The sequence below is a fragment of the Tupaia chinensis genome, unplaced genomic scaffold (assembly GCF_000334495.1).
Source record: "Tupaia chinensis unplaced genomic scaffold, TupChi_1.0 Scaffold000066_1, whole genome shotgun sequence".
NCBI lineage: Eukaryota > Metazoa > Chordata > Mammalia > Scandentia > Tupaiidae > Tupaia > Tupaia belangeri.
Window position 1 is genome coordinate 8,189,615 of NW_006159525.1, and position 22,034 is coordinate 8,211,648.

At 38.0% G+C, this 22,034-nt stretch overlaps 1 long non-coding RNA gene across 1 annotated transcript in view; it reads left to right on the top strand.

The window, feature by feature from the left end:
- The window catches only part of LOC114005250 (uncharacterized), a 76,682-nt gene that overhangs the window by 43,058 nt on the left and 11,590 nt on the right, over positions 1-22,034 (top strand). Inside the window, exon 2 of the long non-coding RNA XR_003547126.1 lies at positions 21,220-21,294. This is a non-coding gene — a long non-coding RNA (uncharacterized LOC114005250). The remainder of the gene's footprint in view (positions 1-21,219; positions 21,295-22,034) is intronic.

The following is a 22,034-nucleotide window of genomic DNA, read 5'->3' on the forward strand; positions in this document are numbered from 1 at the left end:
GGCCATGTGGGAGTCTAGTGCCTTAACTATTATGCCATCTGCTGGCTCTGACACTATTGTTGATGATTGGTTGTGATGTCAAGGTCCAGTCAAGGATGAAATTCCAGAGCCTAAAGTTTCTCTCAGTTTCCTTTTCTTCTTTTTTTAAATGCAACACTGCTTACTAAATTTCATAAAACAATTGCTATTTTTTAACATTAAACTTTGTACAAAAAAAAGATTGATTACCAGTTGGTAATAAAGATTATTATTCTGGTCATCAGAAGAAGGGAATGGTTTAATATATTTCTTTATATTCTCTCTTTTAAAAATGTTTTCTTCAAGTTTATTTGGTACAAGTTCAGATTTATTTGGTACAAGTTGGCATGAATAGAAGAATGGTGGGACTGTAGAACTTACTAATGGAAGAGAGATATGATAATCCGCTCTCCCAAGTTCTCCTCACTCCAGGGCCAGCACAGGTAGCAATAGGAATACACTTCCTTCCATTTTTCTAGGAACATAACAGCAACCATACATTTTCCTATGATAAGATCATGCAAGCCAGCCAAAATAAACTTATTTGTCTTTGGCAAATAATTTATCAGCTTTGTATGGTAACCCTGTTCATTTTCTGCTGATTGTAAGTTCTGATTAGCAGTTGTATATGTCTGTGACTAAGGAAATGAGAAAACAATTGAACTGTTATTTTATAAGCAGTTCTTTTGGTGGTAAATACATTTTCAAACAAATATTTCTCAGGAAAGAGAAATAATATTCTAAGGCATAATAAAAATTGACCTTTGAAAAGGATTGTTGGGAAGCAGCTCTATGTATTCTCCTGTTATTGACAGAGACATTGAGAACTGAGAATTAAGATGGCCCCATGGCAGTCAGTAGTCTAGCGTCTCTCTCACTCCAAAACCTATTTCATGTTTAAGTGCCTTGGATCCTTTGTTGAGCTTGTTGAAAACATATCTTTCCAAATATATTTTTATTTATTATAAGGAATGTGTATTCTTCAGATTTTATCTCTGGGTCCTGCCTCCTCCAGTTTTCTAGTGAGCCTAATGCAAACTTACTTATTTTTTGCACAACAGGATGACAAACAATGACCATGTAATGAGGTGACAACAAAAGGAAGCCCACTAGTGTTTGCTGGAAACCTGACAGGTTGTTCTTTAAAGAATCATCACCAAAGCTTTGTTTGAACACCTAAGTATGCTTGTCAGCATATCAGTTTCTCACACGCTTTTATCATGGTCTTGCTGTCATGGCCCATTGTGAGTTCTGCTGTTTCCTTTAGAGAATTCAGGATCTGAAACCACAGGGAAGACCTTGACAGAGAAAGTAGAGCCTAAGCAGAGCAGCCTCAATCCATTTTTAAGTATTCTTTTAGCCAGTATTTTCTCCAGTATAATGAAAGAAAATATTGGAAAGAAAAGATATACTTATTAAGGGAAGGAAATTGCAGTTATTTGAATCAAAGAAGAGAATGCAGCAGCCTGCATTTCAACAAGACAGATCTCATGTAAATTGCAGCTCATTCTAGAAAATGAATATCGTAGGGACATAACTGGTATCTGAAGTCAAAGAACAGTGCATGTAAAATACTGACCTCTTGGATGATGAAATAGAAGAAGTGAAAAATATTGAGAGTTTGCTTTCAAAATATTTTCTTCTGTTTTTTGTAGAAATAAGCTCAAAGCCTGTGTCATGAAACAAATATTTGGAAAAAGCTGAAATAAGTGAAATATTATGGAAATTAGATTTCCAAATAATTCCAAATTTAGGTACAGTACCCCCTTTTTTAAAGAGAGAACATGCATAACAATGTCACCTCCAGAATCCAGTGTGTGGAATTTTTAAAAAGAGGAGCATTAGCATTTGCATTTCCCTAATGATTAGTGATGTTGAGCATTTTAAATTATGTTTGTTGACCATTTGTATATCTTCATTGCAGAACTGTTTATTCTCATAATTTGCCAATTTTTTAATCAGGTTGCTTGTCTTTTGTTTTGCTTTTCTGCTGAGTTGCATTCCTTGTTCTAGTTAGTAATCCCTTGTCTGATATATAGTATGCAAATATTTTCTCCCATTTTGTGTATTGTCTATTTATTCTGTTTATTGTATCCTTTTCTGGGCAAAAACTCTTTAGCTTGATACAGATCTACTTGTTCAGTTTTGCTTTTGTTTTCCATATTTTTAAGGTTTGTTTTTATTTTATTTTATTTTTTTGTTCTTAGGTTTTTGTTGTTGTCATAGAGCATGTGTGCTCACCAGAGAGAGAGAGAAAGAGAGAGGGAGAGAAAGTGAGAAATAATCCCCCAGGGGTAATGGCTATACTACAATCCCTTCTCCTCCAGTTTCCTCTTGGAATTTTGGACATGTATGTGGATCCCTGGCATATTTTTTCAAGTTGCCAGGTCTAGGAATCAAACTATTAGTTGGCCATGTGGGGTCCAGTACCTTAACCTCTATGCCACCTGCTGGCCCTAATTTTGAGGTTTTACTCAAGAATTCTCCGTCCATATAATGCCCAAAAGTGCTTCCTCTATGTTTTCTTCCAGTAGTTTTCTAGTTTTAGGTTTTACATTTAAATATCTAATCCATTTGAAGCTGAGTTTTTTTTTTTTAATTTAAATTTATTTATTTGCATTCATTCACTGTACATCATTACAGCATACAAAATGAGATTTTCCATCCAGGGTACACTGTATATTTCAATCAAGCACATAAACAAACATGTTATTGCCATCAAATAACTTTCCATTTCTTGTTTTCTGCATGTTTTGCTTTTTTTCCTCCATCCTTGATTCCCTATCTCTTACCCTCTGCCATCTCCCACCCTCCTCCCACACTGTCTCTGGTATCTATGTTTGCTTTCTATACTGTTTTCCCCCCACATTTTATTGAATTACTAAAGACCTTAACTAATCTAAATATTTTCATAGCAAACACAGCTGATATGTACATTTCCATGAACACAAGTCTAACTTTAGGCATCCTATAAAGTAGCACCTAGCTGGGGCTATATATCTTACTGCAGTCATTGAGTAGATATGTTTTTTCTGAAACTTTTTTTGTAACTTAATTTACATTCTTTTCCTAAGCAGCATACAAAATGTGATTTCCCATCCAGAATATACTGCAGAGTGACTTAATCATGCATATTATTATAAAAATTTCCATTTCTAGTTCCTAGAATGATTTTTACCCCTCTTTCTGACCCTCTGTCCTTTCCCACCCTCTTCTCACACTATCTCTGATGTCTACAGTTGTCTTCCATTCCTTTCCCACCAACATTGTATTGATCACACAATTTCTTACATAACCTAACTACTTTCTGGTCAGCCCCTCTCCTTTGGCTGTATGAGTCCTCCTTTTCGGTTTGTTCATTGTAATGAAATACCAGACCCCACCCTGTGGTCACATTTCAGTCAAGTTTTCTTGTGACATCATTAGGAGACCTGGCCAAGATGGGACTCTCTGGCTTCTCTTTTTAGGTTTTTCACTTGGGATAAAAAGTTCATTTTGAAAAATAATTTTAGATATTATTTAGGGTAACCAAGGCCAGCTAGTTTATCTGCTCAACAGAGGAAATTCTTTCAAAAGGTGCTGCAAAGTTACAATTCTCAACTGTGGTTGAAAGAGTTAGTGTTTGCCCTCCCAACACCAGCAATACATCAAATACAAACGGTCCTGTATTTCAAAGTTCCACACACTGGTTCGGGAGGTGATATTGCTATGCATGTTCTCTCTTTTGAAAACAGGATGCTACATCTAATGCTATGTCTAGACGGCCAATGCCATCTAGAAAGTATATGGCAGGAATAAAAACAGAAGGTTGGCCTGCCCTTGTTCTGTCTTATGATGCTCCGAAGATGGTTTTTGGCACGTAACATAACTTGTTGCTTTTTTCTTTATCAGTCATACTATTTTATGCACAATTTCAAAAAGCTGTGGATAGACATTTATTTTTTTTTCTCTTTTAAGAAAATACATGTGGGGGCCAGCAGGTGGCATGGTGGTTAAGGGTGCTGGACTCCCATATGGCTGACCGTGGTTAGAGTCCCTGACCTGGTGACTTGCTTTACCACTTTCCCTCTCTCTCTCTCTCTGTCCCTCTCTGATCAAATTAAAATAAGTAAATGAATAAAGATAAATAAAATAATTCTTAAAAAAAAGAAAATACATGTGTTCAAAAGAACTCTTTGCTCTTATTATTACCAGCTGTTTAATTAGACTATTTTGAAATTTGTGCTGGAGCCTTCTTGGAGCAAATGTTGGTAAACAGGATGCAATAGTGTTCCAAAGCTACATCTGTACAGACTGCGGAGGCTTGTTAAGGGCTAGTGGTTTTAGTTTCTTTCGCATAAGTAGTTCAGAAGAATGCAGATCTTCCTGCACTCTGTGGTCTCTCTCAAGATACAGTTTGTAATGCTCAAATTCAAAACTATTCTGGGTACCTGAAACTTGGAATCACAGTGTCTTAGAAAAGCAGTGAGGGTCTTTTAAGGAACAGTATGCCCAATGATTAAGAGCACAGGCTTTGGGGACAGCAGGTGATATAGTGGTTAAGATGCTGGACTTCCACATAATCAACTGCACTTTGAGTCCCAAACCTGGAAGCTTGTGTGTGCATGCCTAAAATCCTGAAAGAATAGAGAAGATATTGTGGTGTGACCATCCCCCCAGGGAGTAATTTCTCACTTTCTCTCTCTCCATCTCTCTCTGTCTCTCCAGCAAATGCATGTGCCCTGTAGCAAAAATCTCTCTCTCAAAAAAATAAAGCACAGGCTTTAAAAACAGAGTTATGAATCTAGTTATTTATGAATCTAATGGCGTGACACTCAGTAATTATGTAATAATATAAATTATTAACGTTTTTATGCCTTTTTTTGGAGAGCTTTTTTTGCTATAGGGCGTGTGCACTCACCAGAAAGACAGAGAGAGACAAAGAGACAGAAAGAGAGAACTAACCCGCAGGGGGGATGGCCACACTGTAATCACTTCTCCTCCATTCTCCTCTTGGGATCTTGGGCACACACACATGTGTACCCAGTGTGAGTTTAAGCCACTGGTCTGGGACTTGAACCATGGTTGACTACATGGGAACCAGTGATGTAGCCATTACACCATCTGCTGGTCCCAGCATTTTTTATGTCTTTCTATATGCAGTCATTGTGTGTGGGAATTGTATGTCTTGAAACTGGGTAGTGTCAGGCTTCTTTGTTCTTCAGTATTGAATTCGCTATATTGGGTCCTGAGTCTTTTGCCTTTCCTTATAATCTTTAGAAATCAGTTTGTTGGTATCCACAAAAAACTTGCTGGGATTTTGATTGCAGTTGCACTGAATCTAATGATCAAGTTGGGAAAAACTATTATCTTCACAATATTGAATCTTTCTATCCTTGAACGTGAGATAGCTCTTGATTTATTTAGTTCTTTGATTTTGTTCAACACAATCCTATTTCTGATCAATTTAACGTTTCTTTCCAACTTAGGCTGGGTAGAATGGCTCCTGCAAAGAAGGGTGGCGAGAAGAAGGGCTGTTCTGTCATCAATGAGGTGGTGACCCAGAAGTACACATCAACATTCACAAGTGCATCCATGGCATGGATGTAAAAACAGTGCATGGTTTAAGTTATCATTCATTTTATGATTTCCATGTGAGGCGGTAATTAAAAAAAAAAAAAACTTCTCAACTATACAGTGGATGAGGTGAACTCACATTCACAGAACATGCAAGTATCTAGAAGAATCTTCCCTCTGCGACTATAACATATGCACTTCAGTACCAAGATAAAAAATCCTAGGGAATCACCCTCAGAGAAGGATTTGAGTATGTGTGTGTATAAAGATATACTAATTAATTTCAGTAGGTTTGACTGAAGGGTCTCAGGACAGAATGCTCTTTAGCCATAGTGACCTACCATGCCCATATTAAGCTGCTTCTTCAGTGCTCCATCCTCCTGTACTCTAGAATATGCAGGTATTAGAAAGAGGGCTCTAAGGCTGTACTGCCCTATAATACCGTCCTCACTAGCTACATGTGATGATTTAAATTGGAAATAATTAAAATTCACTATGTTTTAAAACTTAGTTCTTCGGTCATACTAACTACATTTCAAGGGCTTGATAGTCACGTGTGTCTAGTGGTGACCATGTTGGACAGTGCAGATAAAGAACATCTCCATCATTGTGGGAGGTTCTACCAGATAGGGCTTGTCTGCATTCATAGTTCTCAAACGCTACTGTGCATAAGAGTAACAAAGAAAGATTAAAAAAAGAAGATTCTTACTTCACACTAACATGTTTCTATACAGCCAAGGAAACAAGCATCAGATGAAAGAGATGACCATAGAATGGGAGAAAAAATTGCCAATCATACATCTGATAAGATGTTAATATCCAAAATATGTAAGTAATTCAACTCAATAGTAAGAAAATAATCTGACTAAAAATGGGCAAAAGATTCTGCACAGACATTCCTCAATAGAAGACACACAAATGGCAAACATATGAAAGAAAGCTCAGAAATTGCTAATCATCAGAGAAATGCAAATTGAAACCATAATGAACTATCACTTCATACCTGCTATAATGGTTATTATCAAAAAGATGAAAAATTATGTGTTGAAGTGCATACAGAGAGATGGGAACCCTTGTACACCCGAAGTGCATACAGAGAGAAAGGAACCCTTGTGCACCATAGATAGAAATGTAAATTAGTACAGCTATTATGGAAAATAGTATGGCAATCTTCCAGAAAATTAAAACTAGAACTACCATGGGATCCAGCAATCCCACCTTGGGTATATATCCAAAGGAAATAAAATCAGTATGCCCAAGACATACTTGCACTCTCTGTTCATCATGTTATTATTTATAATAACCATGGTAATTAATACAATAATAATGGTATTATTTATAATAATATTGGAGTCATAGGTTGCATAGTGGTCATGGTGCTGGACTTACACATGACTGACCATGGATCAAGTCCTGGACCTGGCAGCTTGAAAATCATGCCTGGGTGCATATATGTACATGCCAAAAACCATAGGATGAGAATAATGAGAAGGGATTGTGGCATGGCCATCTCCCCTGAGAGATGATTCTGTCTAAATGTCTCTCTCTGTTTCTCTCTGGTGAGCACATGCACCCTATGGCCAAAACAAAACATAAGGAAAAAAATGTAATAACCAAGATATGAAATCAATCTAAGTTGATCAACAGATGAATGGATAAAGAATATGTAGTGTATAGATACGTAATAAAGTACTAGTTAGCTATCAAAAAAGAGAAAAAAATTGCTATTTGTGGTAACTTAAATGAACCAAGGGGACATTATGTTTAGTAAAACAATCCAGGCACAGAAAGAAAAATACCACATGATCTCATTTCTATGTGGAAGTTTAAAAAGTTGAACTAACTGAAATATAGAGTAAAATTGTGGTTACCAGAAGTTAGGAATGTGGAAGGGGGTAGGGGAGATACTAACTGAAGAATACAAAATTTCAGTTAGACAGAGGAAAAAGTTCGAGACATTTATTGTACAGCATGGTGACTGTAATTAATGATGGTGTATTCGATTTTTTTTTTTTTTGGAGAGGATTTTTCGTTATAGGGCACGTGCGCTTGCCAGACAGACAGAGAGAGACAGAGAGACAGAAAGCGAGAAATCACCCCCCAGGGGGGATGGTCACGCCACAATCCCTTCTCCTCCATTCTCCTCTCGAGATCTTGGGCACGCACGCACACGCGCCCGGCGTGAGTTTTAAGCCACTGGGTCTGGGACGCGAACCATGGTCGACTACGTGGGAGTCCAGAGACATAGCCATTACGCTAACTGCTGGTTCCCAATGATGGTGTATTCGATTTTGAAAATTGCTAATTGCTAAAAGAGTAAATTTTAGGTGTTTTCGCCACACACACACACACACACACACACACACACACACAAACAAAACAAACAAACAAAAAGTAAGTATATAAGAAAATGTTTCAGGGGCAGGTGGTTTACTGTCCAGGTTTTGACAAACAATATATACTAGGATTAAAAATATTTTCTACTTTTCTGAAGGTATTTTTCTTCTACATTTATTTTATTTCTTCCATGAGAAAATGAGTGAGACAGAAAGCTAACATCCCTAATGGGGTCTTAATGCTACAGCCCACCCCCATCATGGGCAAGCATGAACCCAGCGTACTTATGGAGGTCTCTGGACTTGAACCAGGAATCTTCCCGGGTGGGACTGGCTTGAAGATCATCAAATTTTGCCATTACGCCACATCTGGCCCCTACTGTATCACTATCTGGATCTAGCTAATAAAAATTTTATTTATTCATTTGCCAGGGAATATATACATTCTCCAAAGAGACAAAGAGACAAAGCACACCCCACAAGGGGAATAGTCGTGTCCCAATCCCTTTCCCTCTATTCCTCCTTTCTGTCATGATTCTGGGCCCACATGTACATGGGCTGTGTGTATTTTCCAAGTTAGTGGGACTGGGACTTGAACCAGTCATTCGTGTTGAATCTAGCTCCTTTAATCACTGTATTACTGAGGAGCCCCTTCTCTTCTTATTAATAATGAATATTTCATAGACCAGCTTAATAAAAATAAACCACTTAAAAATAAATATTTAATAATAGAATATAACTTAATTCCTAAATTATATTTCCAAGATATGAAATTATTCTGCCAAACTGCTATACAAATATCTAAACGCGTACTCTCAGTCTGTGGACTTGTTTGTGAACCATATTTGGAATAGCAGTGTGCTAGAAAAATGAAAGAACCTATGTTTGTAAAGAAGCAGACCCAAGGTTATTCACTTTTCAAAAGAAGATGATGGATAACTTGGAGGTATATGTTTCTTTCTTATAATCTTTTGTTTGTTCCAATAAAAGTTTTATCCTTTGTTAAATTTAACTGTTAGCATGTCACTGATTACAAAGAGGCTTAAAAATTGGTATAAAGGGTCAGCTGGTGGCAAGATGGTTAAGGGGATCAGATCCCAAGTGGCCAACTGTGGCTTTGAGTCCCAGAACTGGTGACTTGAAAAACATGCATGCGTGCCCAAAATCCTGAAAGGAGAATGGAGAAGAAAGGATTGCAGTGTGACCATTCCTGAAGAATGGTCAAGTGCTTCCTCTCTCTCTGTCTCTCTCTGTCACTCTCCAGTGAGAACATGCATTCTCTGACAAATAGAAAAATTTAAAAAAAGAAAAGAAAAGGAAATGGTATATAAGTTTATTTGTTTCTACTGAGATGGAGAAAAATGAGCATCCAAGTTTTATTATACAAAGGCCAAGCAAAGAATTATGGGAAGAAGAGTAGTGCCTACTGCAAAGGAAGCAAGATTTATACCCAGGGTCTCTAGGGAAAAAAAGAAAGGAGAAGGAAAAGGAAGAGTGAAGAGGAGCAGGAAGAGGCGAGAAGAAAGTGTGGTGTGACAGTTAGCATAATGGCTATGTCACTGGACTTCCACGTAGTCGACTGTGGTTCGAGTCCGGGACCCAGTGGCTTAAGCTCACGCCGGGCACGTGTGCGTGCATGCCCAAGATCCCAAGAGGAGAACAGAGGAGAAGGGATTGCGGCGTGGCCATGTGGCCATCCCCCCTGGGGAGTGATTTCTTGCTTTCTGTCTCTCTCTGTCTGTCTGGCGAGCACACTCGCCCTATAGCAAAAACCTCTTAAAGTAATAATAATAATAATAATAATAATAATAATTCCTTAATGGCATCAAAAGTGTTGTCAGTAGCTGAATTTCCCATTTGGTTTAAATGTTCCAATAGGGTAAAAAAAATCACATATTCCTACTTTCTATAAATCTTTTTTTAGCTGTGAATTCCACTGTCATTTGTTGAAGAAATCAGTCATTTGTCCTAGTGTCCACACTCTGAGTTTTGTTGACTGAATCCCAGTGGTGTTGCTTAGCCCATCTATTCCCCCTCCCCCTATTTTCTGCAAAATGGTTGGTGGGTCTAGATCAACACAGTCCAATAGCAATCAATTTGAGCCGCATATGTAATTTTAAATTTTCTAATGGCTGTCTACAAAGAGTACTAAGAAGACAGAATTCATTTTGTAATAGCTTTATTGAGGATAATGGATGTACGATTACTTGAATACATTTAAAGTATACAATTTGAAGCCATCACCACAGTCAAGATATTGAACATATTCATCAACCCCCAAAGTTTCCTCATGCCCCTTGGTAATTTCCTTCTCCCGACTCTCCTTCTTCCCATTCCCAGGCAATGATTGATTTGTTTCTGTCGCTACAGGAGAGCTTTCATTTGCTAGAGTTTTAAGTAAGTGGAATCCGATAATAAGTACTCCTTGTTATCTAGCCTTTTTCCCTCAGCATGATTACTGGGAGGTCCATCTATGTCGAAGCATGCATAAGTAATGTATTTTGATTGCCAAGAATTATCCTACTGTAAATCACAACTTGCTTAACTGTTAACCTGTTAACCTGTGGTGGATATTTGGGTTGTTTCGAGGTTTGTTTTTTCTTTTTTTTTTCTATTTCAAATAAGATCTTTCATGGAGATAGTCCTTTTTTCTTTTCTTTTAAGTAAATACATAGGAGTAGAGTAACTGGATCATGTGACAGTTGTACACTTAAAATGTTAACAAGCAGCCAAACTGTCTTTCAAAGTGATAATACCATTTGTTATTCCCACCCACGGCAAGTTAAATTAATTGTAATATTATTTAACTCAACATATCCAGAACATTATAATTTTTTATGCATTCATCATTTAATTAAGCTCTTGGTAAGAAATTTATAATACCAATTTATGACGATAACTCCATTCATAAGGGCAAACACAGATCACAGGTAGTCCATTTTTTGGTAAAATTTGCACGTCCACAGCTTTCTGATCTACTTCGTGCTGCTCTGAAAGCTCATGTTTTTCTTTCTCTGTGTGGAAGATCTCATCTTCCCGGTGTCTGGCTTTTGCAGATTCTTCTTCTTAAAGTAAGCATTGCTGATGTATTTAAGACTTTTTTTTACATTGCTAATATCTTTTTTTATTATTTTTATTTTTTAATTTATTTTTATTTACATTTTTAATACATTCAATCACATTATTAATTATTACAAGGTAATCATTTCAATATGTGAACATTTCTCTCCGCTAATATCAATTTTTGTGGAAGTGTTGATGTCAAGTATTTGGTATGTCTTATACAGAGGAATTGATTGAGGACCAGAGGTCCAGTCGCCAGCTGAAAGCCACTGTCAGTTGCTTCAGGAAAACTACCCTCTCATCTCTGTGGCATCCAGTGGAGAGTCCTGTGACTGAAGGGTTTTTTCCATAGCTCAACAGCTTTCGAGGTACATCTTCAGTAGGCTTTACACAAGTATTTTGTAAAAGTTAACCACTCAGGTACCACCATTCTGGTCACCACCAACTGGTTTTGTGACAATAGCTAGAACTTCTCCTTTTTCTGTTCAACCCTAGGCTTAGTGGCCAAATACTTCCTCTTTTAAGTGACCTTTCTGAAACACATAGTAGATGGGGAATAGTGGCCAATTCTTCTGACTAGGACTGGGTTTTGGCTGCAGTGAGACTTCCCCTTCTTGTGCTTTTTTAGCCTCAGGTTACCCTTTTTAACCTTGCCACTGGCGGTAACCTTCTTGGCTTTCGAGTTTCCTCTTAGCATCCAGCTTCTCAGCTTTTTCACCCTCTCCCACAAGATGAGAAAGAAGACATTATAATTTGAAAGTAGACTAAAAAGTTAACAAAATATTTAAATACTAAATCCATGTGTACTTTATATCACATCTCAATTTAGAGTAGCCACATTTGAAATGCCTAGAAATCATGCACTTAATGGCTACCACACCATATAGTGAAGATCTAGATGGTTTGTCCAATTCTTGTTCTTTTTCTTTCTTCCTTTCTTTTTCTTCCTTTCTTTCTTTCAACTTTTGTTAAAGGGTGCATGTGCTCACTGGAGAGACAGAGACAGAGAGATAGAAAGAGAGAGATCACTCACCAGAGGGGAATGGCCATGCCACAATCCCTTCTCCTCCATTCTCCTCTCAGGATTTTGGGCACACATGCACATGTGCCTGATATGAATCTCAAGTCACTAACTCCAGGACAACAACTGTGGTTGGCCATGTGGGAGTCCAGCACTTTCATCTACTACGCCTCTTAACAACCCTTTCTGTTCATTTTTATAAACAAGAATTCCTCATTGTTGCTGTTAGGAGCTTCTACACAGAAGTATGTAGTATTCTCTTTTGTGATATTTGGTTTATTTGGTGGATTCAAATGCTGCCAAACTGAATTACACAACAGATGTTCTCAATCAGTTTTTACTTCATACTCTTAGCAGAAACTAAAATTTTTCCTAGATGCATTATTTCACCAAGGATTGTGAAATATCAGTTCTTCTTCATTAACTGAAGTGTTTGAAAAAGAAAAAAAAGTAGCCATGTCTACTATTTATTTGAGTATATGGTATAGATCAATCAAGAAATGCTTGATTTTTTCTATTTACCAGTTTTTACTTTTTCCTCAGTTTTATTGAAGTATAATTGACAAATATAAATTTTATATATTCAAGGTGTATAAAATTACTTTAATTTATGTATATTAAGACATTTTGAAATGATTACCATAATAAGTTAATAACATCACAATTTGTTGTCATTTCATTGTGTTGTTGTGTGTATCTATTTGTGTTTGTGTGTATGTGTTCTTGTGGTAAGGATACTTAGAAATCTATGTGTTCATAAGCATTAATTTGTTGGGACCAGCAGATGGTTGATGGTTATGTCATTGGACTCCCATGTAGTTGGCCGTGGTTCAAGTCCTGGACCTGGTGGCTTAAAACTCATGCTGGACATGTGTGCGTGTGCCCAAGATCCTGGGAGAAGAATGGTGGAGAAAGTACTGCAGCGTGGCCATGCCCCCAGGGGGTGATTTCTTGCTTTCTGTCTCTCTGTCTCTGTTTCTCAGTTTAGTGCACACGTCCTATAGCAAAAAAACTCTCTAAAAAAAAAGTATGAGTTTGTTTTCTAACATATTCCAGAATCAAGCAACAAGGAACTTAAACACATGTATACACACACATAAAAATATTTTACATATACAATATATATGTTTTATATGTGTATGTATATGTATGTGTATATGTATGTTTATAATGTGTGTATACACATACACACACATTTATATATATATATATATATACACATATACATAAAATCTTTTTTTTTTTTTAGTGGTTTTTGCTATAGGGCACATGCACTTGCCAGACGGATAGAGAGAGATAGAGACACAGAAAGCAAGAAATCACCCCCCAGGGGGGATGGACACGCCACAATCCCTTCTCCTCCATTCTCCTCTCAGGATCTTGGGCACACATGCACACGCGCCTGTCGTGAGTTTTAAGCCACTGGGTCTCGGACGCAAACCGTGGTCGACTATGTGGGAGTCCAGCGACATAGACATTATGCTAACTGCTGGTCCCTATATATAACCTTATAACCTTTTTTTTTGAGATATTTTCGCTATAGGGCGCGTGCGCTCGCCAGACAGACAGAGAGAGACATTAGAGACAGAAAGCGAGAAATCACCCCCCAGGGAGGATGGCCACGCTGCAATCCCTTCTCCTCCATTCTCCTCTCAGGATCTTGGGCACACACGCACACATGCCCGGCGTGAGTTTTAAGCCACCGGGTCCAGGACGCGAACCGTGGTCGACTACGTGGGAGTCCAGCGACATAGCCATTACGCTAACTGCTGGTCCCTATGTATAACCTTTTCTAAAAGCATCTTGGCCCAGCCACAGTGGCAAGATGGTAGGAAGCCATATGGGAGGTCCAGATCCCAGGTCAATTCGAGCATGCATGTCCACGACAGTGACTGACTGGAAAGCTGGATCCATGGCAAGAAAAGATGCTATTGGGGGTGCCTCTCTCTTAAAGGAAATAAATAAATAAAACTTTAAAAGTATTTTTATTGATTCATGGATTTAAGCATAGTTAACATGTAATTATTTAGTTGTTGATATTCAATCGTCCCATCTTTTGACAAAGGAATCTTTTCCAAATTAGTTTCTGTGTCATTTTGTTATGAATAAAATTTCTGCTATCATTTTTTGGTTGCTAGGATGTTCCAGGCTAATCTTGAGCCATTTCTCCAAGGAGCCCTGGTTATTTCTGTTAAAAATGGTATTTGGAGACCTCGATCTGGACCTACAGGTTCTCCTTGCTGCTGAGATGTTCATAGTTTCTAGACTTTTTTGGCAAAAAGAACTATGAAACGTTTTTTCCCTTAGAAAAAATAAATCACAAGTCCAAATAAATTACTTCTAATTCAAATGTAAGGTTTGGGACTTTAGCTTAAACTTTTGAATTTTATGTTGGTATTTTTTATGCTAATGCTCGGTTTCCAATGTCATTAACATGCTCACTTACGTATAAAAACTGTAAAATGTTATTATTAACAATGCCACTTTCATTTAATATTTCTTTGCAGTTCTTACTGTCTTTAGGATATACCCCACTAGCAATGATAAAGTTACTGTGTTTCGATATCTCTTACAATAATTCATCACAATCTAATTGAACCAACACAGTAATATATGGTTTTTAAGATTTTTATTTTGTATTTAATATTTAGAGATTGCCATTTTATTTTTAAATAACCTTGTTTTACCAGTATTTATGTGGAAAATTTACATGGTCTCAAATCAAACATGCAAAACAAAGTATATTCAGTGAAATTTTGCTTTTTCTCTTTGTTTATTCACCCTCTCCATTAATACATTTTAAGAAAAGTTATCTTATATCTTCCACTAAAAAAATATAAGCAGAGCCAGCCAGTGGTGTGGTAGTTGAGGATTCAGGATGCCACGTGGTTGACTGCATGGTTTGAGTCCCAGAACTGGCAGCTTGAAAAACATGCCAGATATGTATGCATATGTGCTCAAAACCCCAAAGGAAGAGAGAAATGGGGTAAGCACATATGCCCTTTGGCAGATTTAAAAAAGAAGTAAACAGGGACCAGCAGTTGGCGTAATGTCTATGTTGCTGGACTCCCATGTAGTCGACCGCAGTTCAAGTCCCGGACCTGGTGGCTTAAACTCATGTTGGGTGGGTGTGCATGTGTGCCCAAGATCCTGAGAGGAGAATGGAGGAGAAAGGGATTGTGGCATGGCCACTCATCCCCCCCGCCCCCAGGGGTAATTTCTTGATTTCTGTCTCTCTGACTCACTCTGTCCTTTATTTATTTATTTATTTTTGGGGGAGAGGTTTTTGCTATAGGGTGTGTGTGCTCGCCAGACAGAGAGACCAAGAGACAGAAAGAGAGAAATCAACCCCCAGGGGGTATGGCCACGCCGCAATCCCTTCTCCTTCATTCTCCTCTCGGGATCTTGGGCACGCACGCACACGCGCCCGGCGTGAGTTTTAAGCCACAGGGTCTGGGACGCAAACTGCAGTCGACTACATGGGAGTCCAGCGTCATAGCCATTACGCTAACTGCTGGTCCCATTTCGCTCTGTCTTTCTGGTGAATGCATGTGCCCTATAACAAAAACCTCTCTAAATAAATAAATAAACAAACACACAAACAAACATATATACACGTTCAAGGGTCTTCAAAAGTTATTAGAAAATCTATTTTACGGTATTACAGGACCAGCTTCATGGCCTAGTAGTTAAGGCAGCCAGATCCCACATGGCCAATAGCACAGTTCGAGTCCCTGACCCAGATGCTTAAGTAATGTGCTGTGTGTATATGTGTGTGTGCCCAAAGTTCTGAAAGGAGGGGGAAATGGAAGAGAAGGGACTGTGGTGCGACTTACTCCCCATGGGATGTGCTTTCTCACCTTCCTCTCTCTCTGTCTCTTTTTGGTGAGCACACATGCCTTCTAGCAAAACAAAACTAAACAAAAACAAAAACAGAAACAAAAAGCAGAAAATGCATATTATGAAAGAACTATGCATAGATGTCAAAATTTTCCTGTACCAAAATAAAATCATCCTTTAATCCCATTTTCCACCAACTTTTGAAGTCCCCTCATATGTATGCATGCGTGTAATCCCCCACCCTTTTTGCATGAATGGCTCCATATGACTCGTATCGTTTCTTTCTTATGTAACAGTATTCTGGAGAACACTGTAGCAAATACAGATGGATTTTGCTTCCTTTTATGGCTACACTTTTGTGAACCCCCCCTAGTTTATTAACCAGTCCCAATATTAATGAACATTTGGATTGCCTCCTCTCTTTTTCTGTTACCAAAGTACTGTCATAAATAACTTATGCATATTTCTTTTCATACTTTGCCAGCATATCTCTTTTTTTTTTTGGAGAGGTTTTTGCTATAAGGTGCATGTGCTCGTCAGGAAGACAGAGAGATAGAAAGCAAGAAATCACCCCACAGGGGGAATAGCCACACCGCAATCCCTTCTCCTCCATTCTCCTCTTAGGATCTTCGGCACACACGCACACGCGCCTGGCGTGAGTTTAAGGCACTGAATCCGGGACTCGAACTGCAGTCGACTACATGGAAGTCTAGCGTCATAGCCATTATGCCAACTGCTGGTCCCACCAGCATATCTTTAAGATAGAATCCCAGAATAGCACTCTTGGCTCAATGGGTTTATGGACATACCATTTTGGTAGATGTTGCTAAATACCTATTCACAAAGATTGTGCTATTTGTACTCCCAGCAGTAAGCATAAAAATAATAGCTTTTCCATAACTTCAACAATAAAATACATGCTAGATATGTGTTCTATTTTTGCCAATCTAGTAGGTGAGCTGTAATATCATTAAGCCATTTTAATTTGATCTTTTTCCTACTGTAAGTAAAATCTAGTACTGTTTTCCAAAATAAGGGCCATTGTATTTCTTTTTCTGTAAATAGTTTGCCTATTTTACTCATTTTTGGTTATTGATTATTTGTCTATTTTTATAAGTTTTTCATATGTTAGGGATACTAACATTTTTCCATGTTTAATTTTCAAATATGTTTTCTGTGGAATTAAATTGATCCAAATTTCCTTTTATTTTCTGATTTTTGAATTGTAGAAAAAATTTTCTATTGTGGAATTCACAAACATTTTCTTCTATATTTACATGGATTTTATATTATATACATCTAACTCACTCATGCACTTATAATTTTTCTCAATGTACAAAGAAAAAAATTAAGATTTGTCTTCTTTTCTCCCCATGTGGCTATTCAATGATCTCAGTACCAGTTTTTAAAATTTTCCTTGTTTCTGATGTGTGTGAGAGGTTATCTTCATTATACAATAATGTTCAATATACATTTGGGTCTGTTTCTGGGCTTGTATTGTTCTATTATTGCTTTGTCTGTAGAAGAGTCAATGCAATGATGCTTTATTATATGCATTAATATCTGGTAAGCACTCTTGACTTTTATGTTTCCACACTTTTGAGTGCTAATTATTTTTTCTCCCCTAAGTAATATTTTACTGTCCAAGTAATATTAGGACAAAAAAAGTAGCCCTAAATATTAAATTTCTTATCTACCGCGAATGGAATAAAAATAATCGTTTTTAGAAAATGAGACAAATATAAGTTGAAAATGTACCCAAACACTTTCATGAAATTACAAGTACAATTAAAAAACAATATATCTATACTTTTGGGACCAGCAGTTGGCATAATGACTATGTCGCTGGACTCCCATGTAATCGACCACAGTTCGAGTCCTGGACCTGGTGGCTTAAACTCAAGCCAGGCGTGTGTGCGTGTGTGCCCAAGGTCCTGAGAGGAGAATGGAGGAGAAAGGATTGCGGCATGGCCATCCCCCCTGGGAAGTGATTTCTCGTTTTCTGTCTCTCTGTCTTTCTGTCTCTCTCTGTCTTTCTGGTGAGCGCATGCACCCTATAGCAATAACCTCTCAAAAAAATATATATATACTTTTAAAAACCAAGAAGATAAAAATAAATTAGACAAATATATATAATAAATTATTCAATAAAAATTAAATATGAAGAAGACAAGCTAAAACAGAGATTAAAGAGTCAAAAAAATTTAACTCTACAGTGGTATTTGTGCATTAACAAGTTAATGAAAAGAAAATAGATACCAGAATTAGGAAAGACAAAAACAAATTTTTAAATACTAACAAAGAAAATCTGTGAATTGTAAACAATAAGAGAGAGAAATCAGTATAATATCATAAATCAACAACTAACAAATCTATTATTAAGTCAATATAATATCATTAACCATAAACTAACAAATATCATAAGTTAAATTATTCTATATTAATAAAATTAGAATAACTATGAAATAATTTTAGTATGGAAACTATGATTCAAATAATACAACAACAAAATTCATGTCACTTAAACTGTTTGAAATAAAAGGAGAAAAACACAATAAACATTAAAAAATGTGGCATATTCCTTCTAAAAGTTATTCTGGAAAATAAAATAAAAACATGGAGAAAGTTGATAACAAAGTAGAATTGAACCAGCTCCATGATCTGGTGGGTAAGGCAGCTGGAACTATAGAACCAATGGGACAGTCTAAGTCGTGGACTGGTGGCTTGAGAAACATGTCCGGGTCATGTGCGTGCCTGCCCAGAATCCTGAAGGGAAGGAGAAATAGAAATAGAGGAGAAGGGATCATGACATGACCCTGCCCCAGGGAGTGGTGTTTTCTCCTCTTCCTCTCTATGTGTCTGTCTCTTTCTGGCAGGCACATGAAAGGTTAAGGATTCAATATATACAACAGATGCTAATAAATTTCAAAGTGTATATGAGGCAGATAATTACATCGAAAGGTACATACAAATGACTTATGAAAGGAAAAACAACTGCTTTAATAACAAAACTATTCAATGTCACTTATAGCTAAAAAAGGCAGACTAAAATGCTGAAGCTTTTATTAGTTTTTCAAACTGGTAAGCATCTAATAGAAATACCCAATACTAATGATGATATGATATGTTCACGCTTCGTTGTTGACTGTATTTTCACAATGCTGTTGGAGACAATCTGGTGATGAGTACTAAGAGTCCTAAGAGTATCATATCGTTTGCATAACTCTCAGGGAGTATTTTCTAAGATTAAAACGCATTGGGAAATTGGGGGATGATTATTGCACTCTTTGCTGGATTTACGTCAAGGTAGTTTCAGGAATTGCTTAAGTGGAAGGGATTCTGGACCGTCGCTCAGGAACTGGCTCAGAGGATAGTCTGAGATCAGGGCCAAACCACAGAAAGAGAGTGAGCTCAGACCATGAAAAAGCCAGGCCAATGCCAAGACCAAACTGGGGATGTGGTGTGCAGGCCCTAGGAGCTGAGGAACCTTCGAAACTCCCACATGGGGCCAATTTTCTTACCTGGGCCTCAACAGGTGGTATTCATAAGCATGAGCTCTGCAGGCTGACAAGCAAGATTTGAATTCTGGCTTACTGTGTGACTCTGTATAACCTTATTGTACTTCAGTTTTCTCCTTTCATGACATAGAAATGAAAATATTGCCTGGAATTGTTGATGGAACTAGTGAGGTCATGCAGTTCAGGTGTGCAGAGCTCAGTGCCTGGGCCATTCTGATGATTAAATAAACCTGGGCTCTTATTTGTTGTGATGTATCTGGTGGAGACTCTGCAGGCCTGGTCCTAGTCTACACTAACTAGACAGGTGAGTGTAGACACATGCCTTAATGTCTTAGAGAGCTGAACTGGTATAGATGATCTCTCAGGTCCCTCCAGACTTAGGACAACTTTCTATCCTAGGGCTTAAAACTTAGCATACAACAGCAAGACATACCTATGTGTACATTCTAGCTATGTTTATTTCTAACAGTGTAATTTGGGACATTATGTTTAACACCTCTGTGCCTCAGTTTTCTCATTTGTAAAATGGTATTCACAAGAGTACTACCTCCTAGGTGGTTATGAGAACTCTCGAGAAGTTGTATATGTAAGGTGCACAGCCGAGTGGCTGGTAAGGGTGAGGGTTCAGTAGAAGGTGGCTAGTTGTGAGTCTGATTGTAGTACTGTTAGAATCATGTTATTGGGGCCAGCAGGTGGTACAGTGGTTAAGATGGGCAACTGTGGTTCAAATCCTGCATGTGGCAGCTTGAAACTCACACCAGGAGTGTGTGCATGTATGCCCAAATCCTGAGAAGAGAACAGAGGAGAGGGGATTGTGGCATGACCATTCCCCTAGAGCGTGATTTCTCACTTTCTGTTTCTCTGTCTCTCTTGTGAGCACTAGTGCCCTATAGCAAAATCTCTTAAAAAAAGAAAAAAAAAGAATCACATTATCACAGGGTTTTGGCATTGGTTTGAACATTAGAAATACAGTGACCATTCTGATTTCAAATATCTTGTCATAAGCAATTTGTGCTGTGAATTAAAATATTTTACTTTGTAAGCTAAATAGTGTGATTGAGTGTATAAAAGAAAATGAAATTAAAAAAGTATTTTACAGTACAATTTCTAGCCACTGGGTAGGTTCAAATTCTGAACAATCTTATACGCTTTGATTTTTGGCTCAGAAAATAAGGTTGTCATTCTTAGAGTTCATTTATTTTACATTGACATTATAGTCAAAGGAGGGTTGGTGGAAGGGCGGGCAGCGATGAGGGTCAATGATGATAATATCCTTTGGAAAGTTCTACAGAATAAATGAAAATGGACTCATGAGTGAAACCTGTCAGGTGGAAATCTGCCTAGCAGGATCATGTGTTTGGAATTAGTTATTCTAGGGAAACTTGTTGGAATTGACACTAATCCTACTTGCAGTATAATGACATTCTTAGCAACCCCGATTCGTTATTTTATGGGATGGGAGTTCCTGTTTTTATTTGCTTTACACCAACATAGTTGGCTATAAAATAATCTCATTCCACCCCTCTCATCCTGCCCTACTCTTTCTCATCCTAACTCATGATGTTTGGTGTAGCGAATTCTTACAATGTGATGTTGCCTCAGCATCCATTTTGAACATAACTTTAACTTTCTTGTACCAGAAGCAGGGCTTGGTCACCCTGACATGGTTTCTACACCACACCCAAACAGCGTGAGCTGGGGCCAGAGATAAAAATGTGGAGGCATCTTCTCGCTAAGCAAACTGGGCTCCCAGATTTCCTGCTGCTTCCTTTAGAGGACCCTTGAGACATTTGTCCGTGAACTTAAAGTGACCCACACCCAATCCCTATGCATACTGCTAGTTGTCACTCTCTCTTTGTCTACCCAGCTTTTTATTCCTGCATTCCATGACCTGTGGACAGAGGACTGCCTTCTGGACTCACACTCTCTTTGCCCAGGATCTGTAAGTAAAAATATTTCAACATATCTTCTGTTGTAATGGTGTATCAAATTTGCACCTACCATCTGAAAAGCCAGGGGCTCCCCAGGGTAGGTTTTTCCGGGATGCCAGGTAGAACCCAGGGCCAGGGTACTAGTGCTAGAGCAATGGTCAGGCAGGCATAAACTGGACACAGGTCAGACGAGCCAGGAGGGTGTTTGCCAATGTAATAGAGTTTTCTGAGTGAGGATTCCCTCTGGTCACAGGTTAATAACTGGGCAATTAGGCCCTTGGCCAGTTAAAGAAGTATCCTAGGAGCTGGGAAAGAAATGATGGTGTCCAGCTCCCCTTTATTTCCCATTAGGGCAGGGATGATTGTCTCTGCTCCTGGGACCCTAATTTAGATGGGGGCTCTCAAAACAAACCACAGAGCTACTCCTGCTGTAAAAATAGATTTGAATGATGATGGAAACATTTGAAACAGTCATGGGTCTTAAAGAATTCTATTAGTGTTATTGATGCACCACGTTATATATGGTTAATGGGATCATTAGCCAAAGAATAGAATAATAAAAATTTAAAACTAGAACAAAGCTTAGAGATAAGCTAATCAAAATCATCTATTTTACAGATGAGGAAAATGAGACTTAGAGAGTTGATGTGACATTCTCAAAGTCACTCAGTGAGGCAGTGGCAGTGATGGGGCTAGGGCCTGGTCTGGGACTCATTGCTGTCCTGATAGATGTCTGATGACCATAAGGATT